Source organism: Tyto alba, unplaced genomic scaffold (assembly GCF_018691265.1).
Source record: "Tyto alba isolate M040663 unplaced genomic scaffold, T.alba_DEE_v4.0 Super-Scaffold_40, whole genome shotgun sequence".
NCBI classification, from domain to species: Eukaryota; Metazoa; Chordata; class Aves; order Strigiformes; family Tytonidae; genus Tyto; species Tyto alba.
This window is the reverse complement of record NW_024881316.1, coordinates 43,069,187-43,075,291: the sequence shown is the minus strand read 5'-3', so window position 1 is coordinate 43,075,291 and position 6,105 is coordinate 43,069,187.

Below are 6,105 nucleotides of genomic sequence, written 5' to 3'. Positions count from 1 at the left end.
CTAGGTCATCAAAAACCTGCCCGGTTTTGTCATTATGTATATAATTTTTAATAATTTATAAAGAATTAAAAATAAATTATAAACTAGATCAACTAATAATTACTATAGAATTAATGATGCCTACTCATAAACTGATTTTTTTATTATATATCCTGTAAATTAATATGTGATTACTAATTCATAAATGAAATAGCTCTTCCCGAATTATTAATAATACAAACAAATAGTAAATATACACAATAATAAAATATTATAAATGTGAAGCTTATTCCGTAGCTTGTTGTCAGAAGCCAATTGCACATTTTAATTCCTTTCCCTAGGTTTAGCTCACTGGAGGAGGCAGGCAGGTGCCAGCACTGGTGCAAGGGGAGGGGAACATATGGCTGGGAACAGATGGAAGGTGGGATTGTGGCAAGCGATGACTTAAATTGCTTTGCACGGTGAAGTATTGTGCTGTAGCTTGTACCAGCCTTTCATTTCTATGGTGCTGACTTGAGCTGTATGTGGTGGGCTCTGTGGAAAACAAGCACATCCAGCTTCAAATGAAACCATGACAGCTACACAGAGCAAGTCCTCCAAGTAAGGCCTTTGTGTCTCAAGAGAAATATCCAAAAATAGCAGATGTTTGAAATGTTCTTGCTTAAATTGCTCCACCTTTCTGTCCTTCATCTGTAAGGTGAATATACTAATATTAACTTGCCTCAGGAATCTTGTGAAGAAAAAGCTACACTGGTGAAGCATCCATTACAGTAAGAACAACATAAAAACCCAAGAGAAAGATAACTTAAAATATATTTCTACTCAGCATTGGTTCTTAATAGTATATATTAAATAAAGCCCAAGGCTATACAATGAATAATGAGGATTACAAAATCTTTAAAGTAACAGTTCAATAAGCACCATTCACCTTGCAAGCATTATTCATCTTCTGCACTGAAAAGGGTTGGGGGTCTGACAAAAAAATAAAATAGTTCTGCAAGCACTGGAACTAAACTTCTCTATGGATCTGTGCCTTAAATTGACTTACTGCGAGCTCTGATTCAAAGCTGCGTTATTGCTGTAGAATTGATACGTGCTTTCCCTGTGTATCTTCTCTGACTGAGGGATGATGTCAAGGATAGTCTGGGGATGCACAAGTATATTGAGTTTCTCCATTGTAACCTGGACAACACGTGGTTTGCTGATGTAGATGGGCTTGGAATAATGCCCATGAAGTTACTCATTTCTTGTTTACCACTCCAGGACTGCTGAAGACTTGATGATGCTAGACAAAGATCTTGTGAGTTTTACTAAGAACATATGGTTATTCTGATGTCCTTGTAACAATGACAATGCCCCTTTCCTTTGCCATGACTCTGTATTCAAGAGTTTCTTCTCCTTCACCTTATTTTAAATTCTCTCAATCTAGTGAGTGCTACTTAGGCAGGACTGAGCTGGCTCCTTATAAGACAAAATGGTGCTGCACTTAAGCATGGCAGAAACATGGGACGCGATTGTTGTATGCTTGGTATTTCTAGCAGGTTGAAACTGCCACGTTTGCAGTTGTCACTCCAGTTAATATGCTCAGGGAGTGCCAAGATAGTAATCTAGGCAATGGCATCCAGTCAAGATCATCCCAGTGCGGAAGAGGAAAAGCAAATTCAACTGCAGCAATGCAGCACAGTACCTCTTAAGAAGCACTCCCAGTGCCAAATGACAATGGCTTTATTTTATTAGGCAGTAAAAAACCTTTTCCTGACACTGCTGACATAGGGCAAAAAGATAATTTTGCATTAAGCTATTTAGAGTTGAAGGTTAAAGGTAACAGACAGGTGAGGATTATTTCTCAGAAATATTAGAATCATTAGTTATTAGACCCCCAATACCATTTTAGTGATTCTGCAGTCTAACCATTATAACATTCCTCAGGCAAATTAATTTTAAGAAGGGCTCTGAGAAGATCAGTGAAGTAGAACAGCAAATTGTTATAGATTTCCCTTACCAAAGAAGGAAGCAGCATGAAAGCAAGACAAACCTTGCACAAAAACTCAGTGAAGCATTGATGGCTGATAGTATGGTCTTTTTTCATACTCCATTGATTTCAGCTCTGGCTTGAGCTCTGTTAAACTTCAATGTCAATGTAAGTTACAAAGTGACTTCCTCTGAAAGACTTACCACTCTTCAAAAATAAATTTAAAGTGCAGAAAAACCCTATATCTAAAAGGCCAACCCAGTTTTGGCAAAAGACTGCAAAACTAAACCCAACCCTCTGAATGCAACAACTTTAAGCCCCTGATTGGAGGTATTGCATGATGTTGTTCTTTGCAGCAACCGGGGGGAAGAGTTTGTCTTTGCTTCTGTTGCTGGTCACAGAAAAGTCCAGCAGAATGCCCGGCAGAAGAGGGCAGTAGTATCTCAAACTGTCAGCGTTACATCTGGCAAGCAAGAGTCACAGTCGGGCGAAACTCCTGTGTTTCAACAACACAGAGCTTTTGTGTAGGCTTCCAGAAGTGTCGTGGTTTAGGCCTGGTTGGCAGCCAACCACAATGCAGCAGCTCTCTCTCCCTTCCCCTCCGGCAATGAGAAGGGACAGAGAGCCAGGCTTGGGGTTTGAGATAGGACTGGGATGGGGAAAAATTCCCCTTTATGATCACGAACAAAAGACAGACTCGTTAGGGGAAGGAAAAAAAAGAGCATACATTTATTACAGACATTAACAACACATAACAGAGTAGAACAGTGAGAAGCATTGCCACATCTTGAGAACACCTTCCCCCCACCCCTCCCTTCTTCCCGGGCTCAGCTCTGCTCCTGATATCTCTACCTCCTCCCCCAGTGGCGCAGGGGCAGGGAATGGGGGTTGCAGTCAGCGCTGCCACTTCCCTTATCTTTGGTGAGGGGAGTGTCCAGAACTTGTTCCTCCTGCTCCACCGTGGTCCCCCTCTCACAGGAGACAGTCCTCCACAAACTTTCTCTGACTTGAATTCCTCCCATGGGCCGCAGCGTTCCCCACACTGCTCCGTCATGGGTCACTAACTTCCTCCGACTGGATTCTCTCCCACGGCTGCAGCCCTTCCCGAGCTGCTCTGGTGTGGGACTCCCCCGCATGCTGCAATCCTCCCAGCACTGAATTACAGCAGCGGGGCTACCTTTTCCCATGAGACCCCGGCCTTCTTCGGGCACAGAACCTTGATCAGGCAAGCAGAAGTCACAGGCCATAAATCAATGTCTGCTCCACCGTAGATCTTCATGGGTGGCAGGGGGGGGCCGCCCTGCCGTCTCACCACAGCATACAGGGGGGTCTCTGCTCCGGCACACCTCCCCCCTCCTTTCTTCCTCCGTTCCTCCACTGACCTTGGTGTTCATGCAGCTGCAGCAACTCCTCCTCACCAGTCCCCCTGCCCGTCACCACATCCCTTCTTAAATACGTTATCACAGAGGCACAGCTGATTGGCTCAGTTTCCAAACAGAAGTGGAGCTGACGTGGAGCTGGTGGAGCTTCAAGAAGCTTCTCACAGGGGGCCGCCCTGATAGCCCCCTCCCCTGCCACCAAAAAACTCCACCGTTCGCTCAACCCAGGACAATAAGCCATCCTAAAACCAGAGTGATTTGTTTGCCCTGACAATGAATCCCCAATATTATTCATTATGTTATCAATCATACACTTACTTTACTGTCTTACACTGTTTTGCCTGTCTTTACCGTAGTACTCATTTCCTCTATAGCATGCCTGCATCTTTCCAGAAATCTGTGAATGTGGAAATCTTTCCTTTTCACAGCAACTCACAAAACATTCTGAAAGATCTGAGATTTATTTCGAAGTTGATTCTTCTATGATTCAACCCTTAAAAACAACATGTAATTCCAGAGAACCTCACAAAACTCAGGTAAGAGGTACACCACAAGGTACACTACTTAAGAGCAGTACCGGTTCCTGGGTTCCAGTCTCCCCAGTTGCTGGCACCTGAACATACGATCCTCCAAGGCCCCTCTATTTCCCACACTTGTTCCTCCCTAAGTCATCTAAATCCCTCCCTTTTCCCACCTTTGGTTCCTGCCCTAAACATTCCATAATAAGTCCCGTGCAACGCTAAAATGCTTTTCCCCTGCATCCCATAATGTGCAGCACACCCCCAAGGCAGTGACCCCCCATAGTCCTGGAGAGCTGCTCCCAAGACTCCCCTTGCTGAGTTCCAGGCCTGGACTGGGTATGATGTCCCCGCTGATGGCTCTGCTGGGACAGCCCTGGGAAAGCCCCAGACAAGGTGTTCACTCCTCTGGAGACTGTAACTTGGGTTGTCACCTGCCACTGTGCCCCTGTGCTCCTCTGGGCTTGTGGAGATGGATCTTTGATGGGCTGATGGCCTCTGTAATGAGTAAGCGGGGCTGGGTATTATTTGGTCTTCGCCACCATTGTCTCCCTGTAGGCACACACACTGGTTTTTACCATATAACCTAACAATACATTCCCAATTATATACTTCTAGCACCTAAAACTGAAAGCTTTGGGAAAAAAATAATTTATAGCAAATGCAGTAGGGATACTAGCCTAGTGGGATTAGACTGGCTTCTTGACTTTGCATTAAAACATGAGTGTGGAGAAACAAATGCACCTGAAATGAACTTGCAACTCTGGCTTACCAAGGTATTATTTACCAATTATAGCGTAAGGATTGCAAATTGCAACAAATAACCTTGCTTAACCTCACTACTGTGTTATTGTCAGCACTTGAAACTTGTGAAATTCATCTGTATTTGAACATTTCTGACCCTCTGCAGTGCAGCTATGTTTTGCAAGTAAAACTCTTGTGTCTGCTCAGCAGTTGGCAAAATTTTATTTGCCATAATTCAGTCTGCATGAGTCAGCGCTGCCTTCCTTCACAACACATTCTAGCCTGTCTGGAAATCTACTTTCTCTATGGCTACATAGATGTTCTATAAATCTCAAAATACTTTCAGTGTGGCAGGCAAAGAAGCCTTTGCCAATCTTTGAACAAATACAGTCCAGCTCTCCATCCCCCACCAAATAATTTCAATGCTTAGCAGGGAACAAAGCTGGAACATTAATATTTTATTTTATATAGCTATTAAGTAACAGAAAATCCTGCAAATTAATACAGTAACATGCACCATTTGTTGTTTTAAAAACTCTGTGGGTTTCTGGTTCAAAAACCAAACCAGCATCTCTAGAAGTGCTATTTTTGATGCAGTGTGTGCTTTGTGCCTTCTATACCTTTTTGATAAATTACTACTCAGAATCAACATCAGAAATGCACCACCCCTGTTGTGTTTGGTGTGGAAAGTAAACATTAACTTGTCCCTTTTTTTTTATCCCATTGTGTTTTGTGCCGCCAGGTTTAAATAGACCTAGGCTAAAGACAGTATCTAGCATTTGCTCAAGAGGAAGAAAACGATTGAATACTGATGTAAAAATGAAACCTGGCAGCTGCATTGAGGGCTTATTGCTTCTGTATTACCTGAAGGGAAAAAGAGGAGACACAAAAGGAAATTTAGCATGAATAATAGAGTTGAATCTAATAAAGGGGTCAGAGCTGTCACTCATCAGGTAGGTGTGGCTGTTTCCAAGTAGTTCTTTATAGTTGGGACAACAAGCTGAACTCTCCAGATGAGGAAATGCCTCTCATTAGACAGCAAAATTAAACGGGACACCATGCAAGGAACCTGTGCAGATCACTGTGCTGCAATTACAGCTTTTTGAACAATTATTCAGAAATGTGGCTTTAATTTAGATTCTTTGATCCCTGATCAGTAACTGTACACAAAGCGTGGCTTATTCTTGGCTGTAACTGATTTCTGGTGTTCATTTATATTCTGGCTTAACTTTATATGTTTTAAGCATACATTTGCAGAAAAATGTCTATCAGCAAGCTTAGATGCTGCCTGGTCAGAGGGCTTGGACAGGGAAAATAAACCATTCACTTCTGGTCTGTTTTCCTGCAGCACAGCAGAGAAAAATAAGAAATATTGTGAAGTAAACTGAGAGCAGGGAAGAAGTCATATTACCTACTGCCACTCAATTCAGGCTAAGCAACTTTATTCACAACATCTTTTCCTATCAGTGGAGATCTTCCCTTATTACTCTAAAGATAGCAAAATTGCCTGTAA